General features: G+C 44.1%; 1 long non-coding RNA gene across 1 annotated transcript; it reads left to right on the top strand.

Annotated features, from left to right (window-relative positions):
• The first annotated feature begins 236 nt into the window (after window positions 1-236).
• On the top strand, window positions 237-16,696 carry LOC123803948 (uncharacterized). Its single transcript, XR_015723214.1, has 3 exons — window positions 237-319; window positions 805-925; window positions 14,514-16,696. It is a non-coding gene; the product is annotated as an uncharacterized LOC123803948 (long non-coding RNA).
• The last annotated feature ends 171 nt before the right edge of the window (window positions 16,697-16,867 follow it).

A 16,867-nucleotide genomic window follows, 5' to 3' on the forward strand; every position in this document is an offset into this window, starting at 1 on the left:
CACCGTCCCTTCCCGCTCCTCCTTGCCATCTGCCCGCCCCGGGCGCCGCTGCACGATTCCATTGGTCGTCATCCCTGCCGATCAGTCCACGGCTCACCTCCCCCAAACAGCCTGCCGGGCCGGCGCGTGCTGGGGAGGCGGGGTCTCGGGGCAGGGGGCGGGGAGGGGGCGGGGCGGGGGCGGGGCGGGGGCGGGGCGGGGCGGGGCAGAGGTGGGGCCTCGGCGAAGGCTGGCGCAGCGGTGGCTCTGGGCTCCGGCTCTGGACTCCAGCGCAGCATCCTCGCTGCAGCCGCTACGGCTGGCTGCTGCACTTGGTCAGGTAAAGCGAGCCTTGTCTGTCCTGCTGGCGTCTGCTCCGCCTCTTCTCCCTCCCGACCACAGGCTGCCTGCTCCGCCTCTCGGGCCCTCAGGGCTCTCGGAAAGAGGCACCGAATCTGTTTTGCCCCGTTACCTTACCTTCTTCCTCTTCGGCGTCCGTTCCTCAAGCTCCCCAACCAAGCGGTTCCGAAGTGCGCCAGTGGGGCTTCCCGGGTCACCCTAACGCTCCTCACTACAGAACTGTCGTTAACTCTCAGGCCCCCCTCCCGTGACCTGCCAGTGCAGTCTCCTTCCCAGCTTGGCACAGGAAGGGTGGAAGGGCGGGCGGGGAAGGGAGGGATGCAGCGCTTCCTTTTGAAGCTGGACGTGTTTAGTTCACAGAGGGAATACCTTAGTGGGGTTGTTTTGGGAACGGAAGCTGCTTCATGATGGTGCTTGGCAATGACTAGAAGGATATCTGTTGCTGCTTTGTGCTTATATTTGTAGGTGACATTCACCACCACCGTTTTCTTCTTTCATCAACATCTTCGCCACGACCATCACCATCAACATTTCTCTTCCTCCATCAGAGCTCTTCAAGTTCTGCAAAGGCAGACTGTTCAGGCATGTAAGTGCTGACTCCCCCAAATAACAAGCGGTGCCCTTGCTCCCCAAGGCCGGAGGAGCCAAATCCTTGTTTAACTCGCAGCCAAGGAACTGGGAGTGGGGTGTGAAAGGGGAGAGTTTCCTTATCCCTATTTGCAGTTGAGATTGCCACAGAAAACCCTTTCCTTTAATCATTCACACTGCTGTTGGCTGACTAGGGAGTGTTTGACATTGGCAGTCAGTCACACACTCTGATGAGCTGAATGCAGAGTCCACAACCTGTGATCCAGGCCTGTGCAGTATGGGTGCTTCAGCCACGGAAAGGGGAAGGTCCAGACCCAAGCCTTTCAGAGGACCAGGTGAACTAGCTTAGCGTCTGACTTTCTTCCACAGTGGCTGCAGCTGTAGTAAGGCACGATCCACGTTTGCATACGCATCTTGGGCCCTGCCACCTTGGGGGATCAAAGTCCCTGGGAGAGCGAATTATGTTCTGTTGTCTGTAGCGGGTAGTATCTTATGAGCACAGGACTGGGATTCAGCAGCCATTGTTAGGTGTTCCTAGGGCTTCCTACAAGATCACTTGAATTTCACATTTATTAACCTTTTTTCAGGAGGGGAAAACAGTGCAGCTGAGAGCTGCTTACCAGATTAACTGTCATTGTGGAAGACACTGCTTTAAAATTGTCTAGAGGTTTCGGTCTTGGTCAGACATATCTAACCATTAGTCTCCTTTTTCTCAACGGTGGTTATAGCCCAGTAGTAGGACCAATGAATACAGTGCCTTTCGATACACTGCAGGGACGAAGGAGCAGTGGCCTCACTGGAGGGATACAATGGATAAAAGTTGGGAGACAGTATATCATAATGGTTAAACCCATAAACCTGACACAAGAATTCAAATTCTGGATGAACCACCTACAAGCTGAGTGATTTTGGCAAGTCATTTACTCTCTTGCCCTTTAGTTTCTTATTTATAAAATGGGGATGATATTACCTGCCTCCTAGGGGAAGTTGAAAGGATTAAAGAAAGAATATAGTTAAAGGCTTAGTAGTTCCTGGTACATAGTAAGTAGGGACTGAATGGTAATTGTTCTTGATAATACTTGCCAACAAAGATAATGAAGGCTAGTGTTCTCTCCCTAAATGTGCATTCCGCCCTCCCATTGTCTTTCTGCTTCCCTCTTAGGTGTTAAAACTCATGCTCATGGGGAATGGCAGTCTTCAGGTTCCTCATAGGACTCCCTCTTGGAGGGGTAGCACTGATTGAAGCCACTCGTGTTTGATAGACATTTCTCCAACCGGGCTGCGCAAATGCTTAGCAAGCTCTTTTCAGATGCATTAAAAATGCAGCTTTAGAGAAGGTTTCTGGGCCTCTGGGCCTGTTCTAGGCTGCTCCGCTCTCCTTGGCTGTTCAGTGCTCTGAGTTGGTAAATTGTGCTTTTTCCAGAATCACTAGTGAATGCACTGGCTTCTGCCCGGGAGAAGCAAAACTGCTTTTCTTCAAATATCCCTGGGAATTGAAGAAAACCTAACTTGCCAGCATGGAAGAACTTGTGTTTTACAGTATTTTTCTTCTCTAAGAATAATATATTTCTCTTTGCCAGTGTCGAAAACAGCAAGCATTATTGATGTGATTCAATTTTCTCATTTAGAAAGAGAGGTGAACTGGCTTATCAGCTCTTTGGGGATACTTTGAAATTTAGAGGATACTGTCAATTGTATCAGTTAGGATCCTTTTTGTTGTATGGGATGGAAACCCAGCAGAAACAGTCATAAGCAAAAATGAGTTTTTTGACTACCATAACCGAGCCATGACCACACTGTGATGTCTTCCTGAGGAAGCTGGTCCTGAGATTGAGAAGCTTTTCCTGTTTGCCAGCTTGATTTCTATCTCTTTGTCTCTGGCCCTTTCTGTTCTGTCTTTTATATCTGCTCTTTCTCTTTCCTAACCTTATTATTTCCTGTCACAGACCTTGTCCTCTCAGTGTCTTCGTAGGCTCTCGATTCACATCTGTCTAGCTCTGTAAGCCAAGTGTAGCTCCTGTCTCCTCTAGCTCCACAATGAAGCCTGGGGAAGAACTGTGATTGATCAGTACCTGGTCACAGGCTTAACCCTGCCTAGAATGAACGTGTTGGCGAAGGGAATGGGGTTCTGTGAGTCCTATTATTGTCTGGGAGTGGATCTCATATTCTAGTCTTCTTCCCTCTCTCCCCATAAAATTGGTGGAGTTGTCCCCAGAGGAGGAGGAAGGGGAGCAGCCTGGAGCTTGATGTGATGATGAGGACTCAGAAATCCTTCTCTCCTTCACATACAATGGCTTAAAGTCCAGTTTTATGTTGAAGCTTTGGACTCAGAGCATGTGATCCTAGGCATTAGTGTATTTTAGACGATTTTGCCTTTAATGGTTTCTTTAATTAAAACTTCACTTGTATAATTGTGAAAATTCACCAGAGCTACTTAATAATATACAGTGATCCCAGTCTTGGTAAATCACATTTGGGGGTCACTCATACTCTCTTGTTGGGACTTTGTTTTAACAGGAGCTGTGATTTTCAAAGGCTCATAGTCTCTGTGTTAAAAACCAGCTTTATTCTCAGCAGGTCCCAGCCTGTGTGTTGACGGAGTTACAGCCATTCATGTGATTTGCTTGGTCTTGTAGAGATGCTAAACCACGGGCCTTGTATCCTCATGGAGTAAATACGAGCTTGCACCAACAGGCTGGCCTTGTGGGGGAACTGGAACATCCCTGTGTTTAGCATCTGAGCGGGAGTGCTGACAAAGCAGTCATCTGTATGCCCCGTAACATAATAATTACCAAGTGGGAAGACGGAAAGAAGGCTACGAACCTCCTTACCTTGTCAACATATAAACGCAAAGAAAGCTCTAGGAAATGGGCCATTCCGTCCCACTTAGGTTTCTCACGTTCTCTGGCTACACATAAAACATGCCCCTGGATAATGTGTATTTCTATATTTCTTTAGGCTTTGAAGATATGATGCCATAGTATAGGGCTGGTGGGGGGGGGGTTGGTCTTCCCTTTGGGCCTTACCTCACCTTACCCTTACCTTCAAATGACCTCTGTAATTCACCTCTGTAGGAAGCAGACTACTGGGTAGGTTTTGATCGTGTTCTTGTTTTTGTTTTTTAAAAGCCAGTTCATCTGTTTCCTTACCTTAAGCAAAACTGACCTGGATTGCGTTCCATCTTATTAGGGTTATACCTATTTCTCCTTTCTGCAGTGTCATAGATCCTTAGTAAAGACGAACATGTTTCAAATTAAACACTTTTTTACCTTGGTCTTCTGACTCACAGGCTATTGTGGGGGATATTTTGGAGGTAGGCAGGACTTCCTTTTTTAACAAGAAAAAAACAGAGTTTATTAGCATGTACGTCATGCTTACGCATGGGCGTACCCAGATGTAAGCAGCTCCAAGGGGTGGTGAGAACATGGGCTAAACACCGTCGTAGGCCAAAGGAAGGGAGTTTGGGGCTTCTGGGTGAGGGAGGCAAGTTATGGGAAGATGCCAAGAAAAGTATGGTTAAACAAGAGTTGCTCAGTAAGGTGTGTTATGCAGGTTTAAGTCTGTGCCTTCTCCAGTAATAAGAGTTACTAAGAATGCTCCTCTTCCTGGCATGGGAGAAGGAGACACTTTTTACAAGTGGAAATTTCCTTTATAATGTACATTTCATTTACAAAAAGAAAGCTTGTGCACTTTTCTTTTTATAGCTTTTACTGCATCTTCCTGGATCTCAATAGCCATTAGCTCATACTCGTATATATGCCAAAGAGGCATAGGAGGGTAACATATTCTGATATCCCTCATTCTGCCCTTTGGAACTTCATTTTTTTACAAAGAAGTTTCATTTATCAAAAGCCAAGTTGGTATATAGCTCTAGAGAGATTCAGGTTGTAAGAGATCTACAAAGGGGGAGGTGGGGAGAGAAAGAGAGAGAGAGCAAAGGAACAAGGATGAGAAAGCAGAAAAGGACAAATTTTAATGCATTGCCCCATCTTATTAAATCAGTGTCTTGGTCCTGGCAATCGGCCAGTCGGGTTAAACAGTTATTTCAGGAGACAGTGGTATAGGTGGGAGTAAGACACCTAGCTCAGCAATCTCTATAGTCTCTATATAGTGTAAGCCTCCAGCCATTTAGTAGGGAGCATTTCTATGGAGACAAAACCCATTTCTAATGGTTGGAACAAACTCTACACCCAGTTTTTGAGTCCAGAGAACAATTGGTTGATAAGATTGCTAAATGTTGGGCTTACAGCATCCTTAGATGGCGGCGTTAGGACAGGCAGGGGCAGTCTGATGAATTTTGTGGGTTACAATTTGAATGTTCCTGGTGATGGCATTTGGTGTTGCGGTGAACATTCTGAGTGGCCTTATACAACAACAAAGGTTGGATGGGCAAGACTTTCATATTTGTGTTGGTCATCAGGATCTGGGCATTCACGGACAGGCAGCAGAAGCAGCCGGAAGGTGGAGGGGGGTGGGTAGATAAGGCCAAAGGGGAGGGCAGGAAGCACCACTACGTGGCTACCGTGAGGGTGCTGGTGCTGACATGCCAGGAGGGGTGCTCCGGAGCATGTCTCTATGAAAGAATCAGCAGAGTCTGGGAGACGACCTGAGGACCAGTGTTTAGTAAGCTACCCAACACAGCCGTGTGTGGCTTGCTCTTCCCAGGTATGCTTGCCCTGTTTTTGCCCAGATGGCCGCACTCAGGCAGGCGCAGAGGCTTTCTGCAGTGATTTCCCCTATGAGACGTGGAAGGAAAAATATAGATGTTTCGGGGGGGAGGGGGGAAACTTGTCCACTTATGAAGAGACGCTCCCTCTGGTGATGCACTCACCGTGGTGATTTGGGAAACCATAAAGCTTCCCAGACCTTGACATTTGCACAAATGAAGTTCCAACGAAATTTGCTGGAAGAATCGTATCATCTGTGGCTGAGAGCAGACCCTTCTGAGTAACTCATAGATGGTCCCCGTGCAGTCTCCTGAGCCCCAGGTGCTCTTTCCAGTGTCTTGGTTTCTTCTAGTATTACAGAGCTGCTTTTCTGGTCTTTGGTGTTGTAAAGATGGCTGAGCTAGGATGGGGAAAGTATTTTGGAATGACAGTTGTCATAGCACTTAATGATCTTTCTCCTGTGTGAGATTACACTGGGCAAATATTGTTATGTTAACTGTGTTCAGTCCCCAGGAGGCAGTGACTAAAGTCTTCATCGCCCTCTCCGAGAGTGCACTGCTGCTTTGATCTGTTCACTGATTGAAAGCTCATCCCTGGGGTCTTAGCCCTGCGAGTACTAATAAAGCCTATTTCTCACCGTGACGCCAAGGAGTCCATATAGGTTGTTGGTGTTCTACTTAGAGAAAAATGTCCTCAAAGTCCATTCAAAGAGCAGACAGAAAGTGTATTTCCTGTCCTGTGCTTAATGCAGGAGATTTACACTCCCTCCCTTAGTTACCTAATCTGTGCAGTGGGTAAGTGGTAGTTTATCTCTCGTATGGATGAGCAATTCAGGGCTCAGAGAGGTCAATATGCTTGTTTAAAGGTACGGCTCTCCATGGAATCTGGGTAGTATTTATTCTACCTGTTGGGTTTGCACTCCACCTTCTGTCTGCGCTAGTAAGCCACTGAGAACGCTCCTGGCTCTGAAATTTGTTAAACTTTCAAAGCAGTATAAACCATAAATATAGTGCTGTATTCTGGGTATGGATTTAGTGAAAAGCAAGAGTTGCTTTTTTTAGGCATTAACATGATTACTCTTTCTCTTTTTAGATAAAGACAGCCACTTTAGAAAATTTTCTAGGCCTAGCTCATATTTGGAAAGCTTTGCAAATAATTTTTTGAAAGCCCACAGGTCTGCAGAAAATGGTATTCGTCTACAGAATTGGCATCTGTCCTGTCCCCATTTACCAATGTCCTCATCTCCTTTTATCTCTGTCTCTGCCTTCTACCTATAGGAGCCCAACTGCCTGCCTTCCGATCCATCTAATCCCCATTGACACAAATATGAAGAGAACATACCACACGTAATGAGGGGGTATTGTCCTTGTGTTAGAGTCACTTTCTGATTTGTTTTAAGCTGTCCTGATTCCTTTTAAGCTCTGAAAACATAGATCAATTCTAATTGTCATGATTATTTGTAGAGCTGAAACTCCCTGATACCCTAGTGTCATAAGAGAAACTGCGGCAGATTGAAAACAAAACAAAACAAAAACCTTACTGTTTTCTCAAGCATTACCTTTATTTCTTACTCTATAGTTCTGGTACCCAAGTTATTCTCTAGGTAGGTGACAAGATATTTTTTTTTAGGTGTGCAGTGGAGAGAACTGAGATGGGGAGATAAAAAAGTGACTTGCCCAAGGTCACTCACGGTCAGTGGCACAGCCAAGAATAGATCCAGGTCACCCGACTCCCTGGGCTTTGTTTATGACATCATTCAACCTCTCTTCAGGAAGTAAGAGCCCTGCCAGCCACAAAAATGGAAGGATAGGACACCACTCTCAGACTCAGGTTTTTGGGCCTTTTTAATTTTTTTTTTCCATTTTTGGTTAAAACCTATCAAGAGCTGCCACATTGCTCACTATTAGCTAGATTTAAGACCTTAACTAAAGCAGAATTTGTTAAGAAGAACAACAATAGCACTGTATTGCACACTTAATTTGTTAAGAGGATAGATTTCATGTGAAGCGTTCTTACTCAAATAAATAATTATAAACAGGTAAACATAATTTTGATATCATAATCACAAATTGGGCAAATGACACAGCGAGAGGGAAAGTGGCTGAAGGGTCCAAAGTAGTTGCATAGGGATCTTGTGCTCAAACCACATCCAACAAGGACAAAATACACAGGAGAGGGGAAAGGCGGCATATAGCCTAAGACTTCACTTACAGAGAGGTATGGCGTGGGTCCAGGGGAATCACATCAGGAAAACCAAGGTCATAAATAAGAGGATCAGAGAAAAATTAAGCCAATTGTTATAAAAGAGGGCTTTTAATATTATAAGCAGTATATGAGGCTGCTACTTGAAAAAGATGAGGTCAGGTTCACAGAGAGAGAGGAAGCAGAGATCCTTCATTCTTATTTTGCTCCTGTCTTTTCTCTGCAAGAGTAGCAGGTGAGAATCTCCATCTGTGAACACAGGTATATAAGAAGTATCTCCTCTCTTAACTATTGTTCAAATCATATTCATTTTGTTTCAAGCCCCTTCCTTCTGGAAAGGTAGAAGACTTACTCAGACTTACTCAGTCCTGCTTAGGGTCACAGCTTCCCCCAGAGTTGTATCAGGCTCCGGGGTGCTGGCACAGTGCAGCAGCGCTGGCAGAGGGACCCTCTGGTCATTGAGGCATCTGATCCCACAGGTTACACTATAGTACCGTATTTCTGCTCATGTAACTCGCTCAGCTGCAGGTGTCCAGGTCATCCTTGGACCACAAAAAACTTTTGGTGACATTTCCTATGGTTCCTTCTGCCTAGATGTCCCACACACAGCTCTGGGGGCAGTGGGGGGGTTGTGGCCTCCCTGGGGACAATGCCAGAAAGCAAGGCCTGCTCCTCCTTCCTCCTGGGTTCATAAGCCTCCCTCCCTCCTTTTCCACCAGCTGGAGGGAGATAATTCTCCATGTTGCTTCAAGGCTCTTCATGTCCATACATTCCATTCCTTTTTATTACCTCCTTCAAGAAATTCACTATATTCTTCTAAGTGCTTGGGATTCTGGAAAACAAAATCCAGAAATAATCTCAGGCTATTTCTCTTTTTCCCCTTGCCTTTGACCTCTCCTGATGCAATGAACACTAATTCTGATATCTGCCTTATTGGGGGCTAAGCAAAAGGGGAAAACACAAGGAGAAATGAAAAAAAAAACAGATTAATTATCTTTGAACATTACTTTCCTTTTTAGAAGGACAGTGATTTTGGATATTTGTCTTGTTCACATCCATTTTCCCTTCTCTGCAAATAACCCCAATATGTAAGTATGGGTTTCATGTACATAAGACCATGTCTCTGGTCAGGGTTACTTAAACCGGGGATAGAAATCTGACCCAAGCTGGGCCAGTTGAATTCCCTTCCCCAAAAATGAGAGTGTAGGACTGAAGGATGGCAGTGACTAAGAGTCAGCGGAGTTAAGTCACCGTTAGGGAAGTACTCCAGGGTGATGGCCTTTGCGCCCTGTCCCAGAGGACATTGGAAGGTTCTGCCTCCTGCTCTTGGCTTTTCTACCCTTACTCTGATTTCATGAAATCAGAAATCCATGAATTTCATGGAATTGGAGATGCCTCTATTTTTGTTAAGGTAGCCCAAATCAGTGGACTGGATTAACTGGATTAACATCCAGTTGCTTGCAACCAAAAGTAATTCAAGAATGGTCTTCAAAGTTGCAAAGGCAGAAAAACCTGGTGAAGAGGAAACTGACACTCAAGATAGGCAAAGAGATAGTAAGATAGAATCTAGCCATTTAGGAGGTGTTCCTCTAAGGACTTAAAGCAACCATTGCAACAGTTATCTTTGTGATCCTGGAACAACTTTTGGCATTTTTTTGAGGAACTATTTTTTTTAACTGCGGGCACTGCTTTGGAGTAAGGTGTTGACTCACTAATGAACAGTCAGGTGATGTGCAGGGTTTTTGAGAATGGAAGTGTTTCCATCTGAGGATTTGCTGAAGAGACTGGGGGGCTTAGTCAGGATGAGAAGATGTCTCAGGTGTTCAAAGGACCCTTGGACAGGAGGGGAGTGGGGTTTATAAGCTCTGCAAGTAAGGACAAGCACCAATGGGAAGGTATCAGTGGAAATGGATTTTGGCTGGGATTAAGGGAATTTTTTTATTTTTATTTTTTTTACATTTAGAGTTTTCTGAAGGCCATGAGGTTTCCTTGTGGGCTAGAGAGCAGTTTGCCGTTTAAGAGTTCTAGTGAAAGAGAAAATCCACAAATGGGATGGAATGGATAATTTCAAAGTTTTCTTTAAATCTAAAATCCCATCGTTTTCCCTATAAATTTTGTCCGTTCCTAGACTAGAAAAATCCCAACCCACATCATGACAGAATGTAATAGGAGTTAAAGCAGTTCACAAATATTATAACATTTTTCTTCCTTTATATGAAAAAAAACCCACACCCATAGGCTATAACTTATCATTGAGAGAAGACATTTTCACAAAGAGAAACAAAAATTTATTTTCCATTCTCTAAATTGTTAGTGATTAAGCGTTTCACATCCAGGTGGTTCACTGAATTGAAAAAAACTTTCTGTAATGTTAACATAAGCATGCAAAACCCAGGGAATGCTGAATTCTGTCTGAATTTCGAGGCTACGTGAAACTAAATAGATTTCTTGAGTTACTTTATGGAGGAAATCAGAATTCCACTCTTTCCCCAAGCCTTTATAAAGGAAAAAGATGTTACCATGTTACCTCCTGTGAGACCTAAGCAGGAAGCTCAGATGTTTTATCCACCACTCCCCAAGACATCTCGCATCAGCTCATCCCTTTTATAACTACGTAACCATTTGTGTATTTTAGATTATTATTCTTAATTAGAGGGTAAGAACTGGATTATTCTAGTTTGTCATTTATTGCAGCAAGCAGATGTTGACATTCAATAATCATGTCTTAAACAAGAATGGACAAGGAAAACCACTTAGTTTGAAATCCTGGTCTTAAAGACTCCATCAGACATAGTCCAACAAGACAATTTTCATAATCTCTTTCATATTCTCTCACTCTTCTTGTAAAAACCTTAAAAATGCAAGCATATGTGTTACCATTCATTTGTTCTCTGTTTGTTATTACTTTTATTAAGAGCATTCAAAAGAATCCAGTCTTTTCTGCTTTGCAAATTGGGTTCTCAAGTCATTTTAAAGACACCATCAGCAACATAAGTAGAAAACATATTTTCTATGTATTTTGGAGTCTAACATAAAAGGAAAGAAACATAACCATGAATGTAGAGTCTGAGGTAAAGCCATTTTAAAAATCATTTTTGGAAAAATGAAAAATACAAAAAGGTACAAAGAAGGAAATAGCAATGATCCATATTCCCATCATATTTTGTATACCATATTCCCTCTACTTTTGGGGGACACACTTCTAAAAAATCACAAATGTTGGGGCACCTGGGTGGCTCGGTTGGTTTAGTGTCTGCCTTTGGCTCAGGTCATGATCCTGGGGTCCTGGGATCGAGTCCCGCATCTGGCTCCCTGCTCAGCAGTGAGTCTGTTTCTCCCTCTCCCTCTCCCTCTGTGCTCTCTCTCTCTCTCTCAAATAAATAAATAATCTTAAAAAAAATCACATATGTTGATTGTCAAGAATTCAAATAAGGCAAAAAATTACAAAGGTAAGAATTTTTTAAAAAATCATCTCAAATAATACAGTTCCCATTGTTAACCTTAGATAACATAATTTCAGACGTCTATCTATACCTATGTATCTGTCTATCTGGATGGATATTTAGGTAAAAATACTTCTATAAAAATAAATAGAGATGCTATTTACAACAAAAATAATTCTTTAAAATTTTTAGGCAATTTAAAAAACTGAATTGAAACTAAAGAATAGTCAAACTTCAAATAAATGTACCTAATTTCCAGATACATTATTTCTTTAAAAATATCTCTCACTGGCTAAAGTGTCATGGAAAGTATTAAAAAGCTGGAGGCACTGTCATTAATTATATTGCTGTTTTTATGAACTTTCTTCTTGAGACAGTATCAATTGACTTCCTTTTTTATGAAAGATTAACAGCTTTGAAACTTCCTCCCCCTTTCCTCTTCCCACGTCCTGAGTATTATTAGATGTTTTATTATTTTTACATTGTTCAGATTAGAGTGTCCCTTTGTGCTACGTAAACATATTTGGAGAGTCCTTTAGTGGTAGCCATATGCTTAAATGAATTGAATGCGTACAGCTCTGGGCATGGTATCCTTGTGCTTTACTTTCAGTTATTTCGATAAACGATAACCCACTAACTTGACACAGTCATTCATGATCTCCAATACTTAGGGTCTAAAACTGTGTCAACCACTATCATTCATCACTAAAAAACCGTGGAGTGCCTACTTGGTGCTAGACCTGGCTGAACTAAAACTTGGTGTTAAATAACCTAGAATCCCAGCCCGCAAGAAGTGAGGGCAAACCGAAATGTATTAAATTCCTAGTGTGCTGGCTCCATGAGAGCTGTTTTATTATTTCCTTATCCCCTGTGTCCATCCTAAGGTCTGGTATTTCACAGGCCCTCAGTCAATGCTTGTTTAATTAAGGGGCCTTTAAGTGCCGGACACCGTGGAAGTGCATTAAAAGTGACATTTCACTTTATCTGGACAACAAACCTATTAGGTAGACATTTATTGTCTCTGGTTTATAGTTCAGGAAACTGAGTCTCAGTAAATAATATCCCAAAGTTATACAACAGGATTTCACAGTAAAGTTCATTCTTTTTTCATGACCCCCGGCCTGGGTCATAGATTTATGTTGGAAGTAACAGAGGAAAGAGGCACGTGAACTACTGCTTATAGGACATGAGTGAGTAATACAGTAGTGTCTGTACAGTCTGGAGGCTGAAGGGCTACTGGGCGTGGCATCTCCACTCTATGATTTTTTTTTTTTTTTGCTAGCTGACATCGAGTGAGCTCCTTCTTTTCTCTGAGCCTCAGTTTCCTATCTATAAAATGGGACTAACAGAGGGAGGATTAAGGGAAGTAACTCAGGTAGGATGCATAACATAATGGCTGCTGCAAGTGCTCAAGAAAGAGTAGACATTACTCTTATTTTTGCAAAGTGCTCTGAATGCTCAAAGGAAGGACTCGCTTTGTCCCCTGGGTTTTCAGGACACTTGTGTTTGGGCTCTGCTGGAAGCATAGGAGTTCATCAAATGAGAGGTAGACGGAGTCTTGGCAGAAAGAGAAACATGAATCATAGGACCGAAGATCTTCCCTAGACGCACCATATTTGTATTACCCTAATTAACTCCCGAACCTTCCTTCCTTTGCTTGCTCGTCTCCGGAGTGTCCAAACAGGAGTATCTGTGTTTAGAAAGGCCGACTTGCAAATGGACCATCGTATCTTACTAGACCATCTTCCCACTGAGAAGGTGAATTAGTCAGTGTCTGACAGCTCCGAGGAAAGGTAAGGCGACAGGGCAGCTTGAGGACTATTGGTCCAGGAGGCCAGGGGCCATCCCACGCCAGCTTAAGAGCACCTGATGGTCTGAAGAAGGAGCCTGCAGACTGTCTGATGTTCTAGAACAGTGTTCCTCAACCTTTTTCTCACTGCCCCTCTCCTTTAGGCTTTTCCCTCATTGGCTCCCCGTCATGGCGTGTTAGTGCCACAGATAAACTGCCTATCTGTTATGTACTCTGTGTTTATCCCTGCTTCACACACAGACACTCACAAAGTAGATTTTCAGTCCTCTCCCAAGAACCACGTTGAATGAAGCAGGCTTCAGAGGGCCTTCTCAGGAGCTGACCTGACACTTGAAGGCTCTAACTGTTGTGCTAACAAACAGCCACTTCCACCATGATTCCTTCCTGCTGCCCTCACCTCCCATCTGGTCCCGGTCTCTCTCTGCTTCCATGCCTGCCCTTTCATAGTCTAGTTTCCACATAGCAGCCCGACTGACCTTTGGCAAATGTAATCAGGTCATGTCTCTCCCCAGCTTCCCCTTGGACTTAGAATCACATTTGGACTCTAAGTCATGGCCCCAAAGCCTGCCTGATCTGGCTCCCGTCCACTGCTCCCCTCTCTTCCAGTACCAGCCTACGTGTAGGGGCGGGTGTCCTCTGGACAGGCCAAAGCCAGCAGACAGAAAGTCACAGGCGTTTGCAGGGAGTAGCTCTCGGGGTGGGCAGACCACCGCCGAGAGGACAGGGCAGGCACGGGCGGTGGTGGCCTCGAACCCCGGGAGGCTCAGAAGAGGGAAGTCCAGAAAGACCCCTCTGAAAAAGGACGGCGATGGAGCTACGGCGCGAGGGAGCCACGCGAAGGAGGGCGGGAGTCACTTCTGGGCAGAGGGGGCAGCAGGCATGGAGCCTCTGACAGGTCACTGTGGCGAGAGTTTGAAATGAAGCTGGAAGACGCGGAGGCCCGATCCCACAGAGCCTTTTAGGCCAGGTGAGGGACTAAAACCTGCTTTAAGAACAAGAGAGCCACTGAGCGATTTTGACCGTGTGACGGGCTGTGAAGGTGATCAGGTCAGATTTTTGTTTTGAAGGGACTGCTCTGGTTGCGGTGTGAGCAGCAGGTGAACGAACACAGACCAGTTTGGAGGGCACCGCGGTAGTAGGGTGGCTAACCAGCACTGGTTTTAGCCAGCACCGAAAGGCCTGCATCCTGGAAACTCCTCAGGCATGGGCTAGCCCCACAGTCAGTCATCCTGTTCTCCGCAGTCATTCAAGGGGAGAGGTTAGAGTTGTCTTAGGAGAGATGCAGGATCTTCTCGTCCTTCGACTCGCCTTGGAAGAAAGAGGATTAACATCATGATTCCCTTTCTCTGAAAGCCCCTTAGAATTGGTTTCCCCAAATATACAGACAACGCAGGAACACACATACATACACACACCCTAATGTGCAATTGCTTCGGGTAAGCCTGGATTATTTTTTCTACACAGGCCTGGTGGCGTCATGTTTTTGACATCTCAAAGCCTGGAGCCTGCCCCAGCGAAGGTCAATCTAGGTAAGAAGGTGGACTAAGTCATTGCCGTCCCTTGTACTTCTGCTCACTGTCAAACACACCCTGAGCCTGGGCTCCTATGTAGTCTCTTTATCCCCCCCATCCTGGTCCCAGCCTTGCTTTCCCTTCCATGCCATTAGCCTCCCGGTCCCACGAAAGCTTGCTTTTGGACCCTGATGGACTACAGGGCACTTTAGTAGTTCTCAGTGGCCCCCCACCGATAGAGTAAAATCGTCACTCTTAGATTTCAGAACTGTCCCCTTATCTAATTCTTCCCACTTTATCCAGCCCCCAGAAAAGAAGACTTCTGTTACTAAACCATCAAAAAGAATTGAGGGAGGAATACCACTCCTCCTCCTGGAAATAGCTAACTGGGCTTACTCTGTGCCAGGCACAACTCTAAACACTATACACACATATTTACTAATATATCAATAAATAGATTACACATTGGCAGACTTTTATGGAACACCCATCGTTTTCTAGTTAATTTCTCAAGCACAGGACACAGCCTGGAACAAACTCCTTTCATGGTGGTTATATGCTACAGTGTTTGGGGAGAGACCCAGAAACCAATAGATATATATGTGTTTAATGTGGCAGGTGACAAGTTCGGGGTAAGGGCTGGCCATGGGCACTCTTTCATATTGAGTCACCAAGGAAGACTTTTCATGAGGCATCATTTGAGCAGACACCTGAAGGTGACCAGAGACTAAGTCGTCAAGATTCTGGAGGTAGACAGGCAAAGGGAACAACAAATATATATATATATGTTTGGCTGATGGTAGAATCTTGGAGCCACATCTTTCATTTTTCAAAGTTTCATAAATCCATTCTCCCCCTTGTTTAGGATCTTGGAATATTTAACAACATTTCTTTTCTTCACTTGTCACATTCCCTACTATCACTTTCATCTGATCTTTAATGGAAATTTTACTATTCATCTAGCCGTTTACTCCCTAATCTTTTTATATTTTTCATATTTTTCTCTCCTTCTTCCATGTTTAGTGATAGAAGGCCAGTTTTGTTCCTGATAAAGACTTTTTGTCTACTTTGTGTGTTTGCTAGAAAGTAAACTCAAGCCATTGTTAAACATTACTGCCAACTGCAAATAATAATGTGCTTAAATTTTCAAGCAGAGACACAGGGCCGATTTTTATCTTCAGATAATGGTACTTCGGTGCACTATTTACTGAACATCTTCCATCTTTAAGACACGTACCGTAGGGAATATAAAGATGGTGATGATGATAAGCCCTCTCCCTAGGGAGCTCTTGATAAGCAGGAAAAAAATACATCACAGAAGGTTAATTGGTGGTAGGAAACAGGGTGCACTGGGATACTATTCCTGGATAATATGGATCTGAAACACATAATACTAATTACTGATAGAGCCCCGATGTATATACGTACTATGTACAGGTCTGTCAGGTATCATTACTGCCTATAGCTGTGGCATGAGAAATTGAGGCACATAGAGGGTACGTAGCCATCTCAGGTTACCACGCTAAGCGGAAGAGCTGGGATTTGAACCTAGGCAGTAGAGTTCCTAAAGCTGTGCTAAGAGGTAGGAGGGAGAGACCCTCTGGCCCTCAAGACTGTGAGGCATGGAGCCCAAGCACATCTGAAAACAGATCATGGGTCCAATTAGGACAGAGTCAAATATTCTGACAGACAAGGCTAAATAGATTTGAGACCCAGAGCAGGACGTGGAGACATGATAGGCTGGTTTAGACTGGTAAGAGCCTGGGAAAGGCCTTGAGTTGAAGATTTTTGCCTTTGAGCATGGGCCAGGAAGGAGTGATTACACTACCAAAGTTAAGTTCCAAATAAAGGGTTTGGATCAAAGGGAGAGAAGGCTTTAGAAATGCCAGGGTGGAGAGATCACTGTGTCCTGGGTCTCTCTTAAGCTAATAATTTTCTTTTACAATAGAGGTGGAAATAATAAGCCCTGATCAATGCATTTCTTTTTCACCCATGCTAATTTTACATTCGGTGTTACTTGTTTTCAACACTTCACTTGCTTTCCTTCTAGTTCTTGTATTACTAATGAAAGTTTAGTTTTGTCTCCCTACTTATGAGCTTCTTACGCCATTTTCTTTGCCTGCTTCCACCCCTTTCTGTCCCATGGTGTCTTTTGGCTTCAGGAGTCTGGGTTCTGATCCCACATGTACTCTGAATTCACTGTCTACCTAGAAAAGGAATTCGGAGAGTGGGCTCCTTTTCTCTGCAGGAGGGATTGTGGAATTGCATTGTAAATAGGGAGAATCAAAAACTGTCTTATGAATGAGG

This window comes from Ursus americanus, chromosome 36, assembly GCF_024610735.1.
Source record: "Ursus americanus isolate L20-20 chromosome 36, mUrsAme1.1.p, whole genome shotgun sequence".
NCBI lineage: Eukaryota > Metazoa > Chordata > Mammalia > Carnivora > Ursidae > Ursus > Ursus americanus.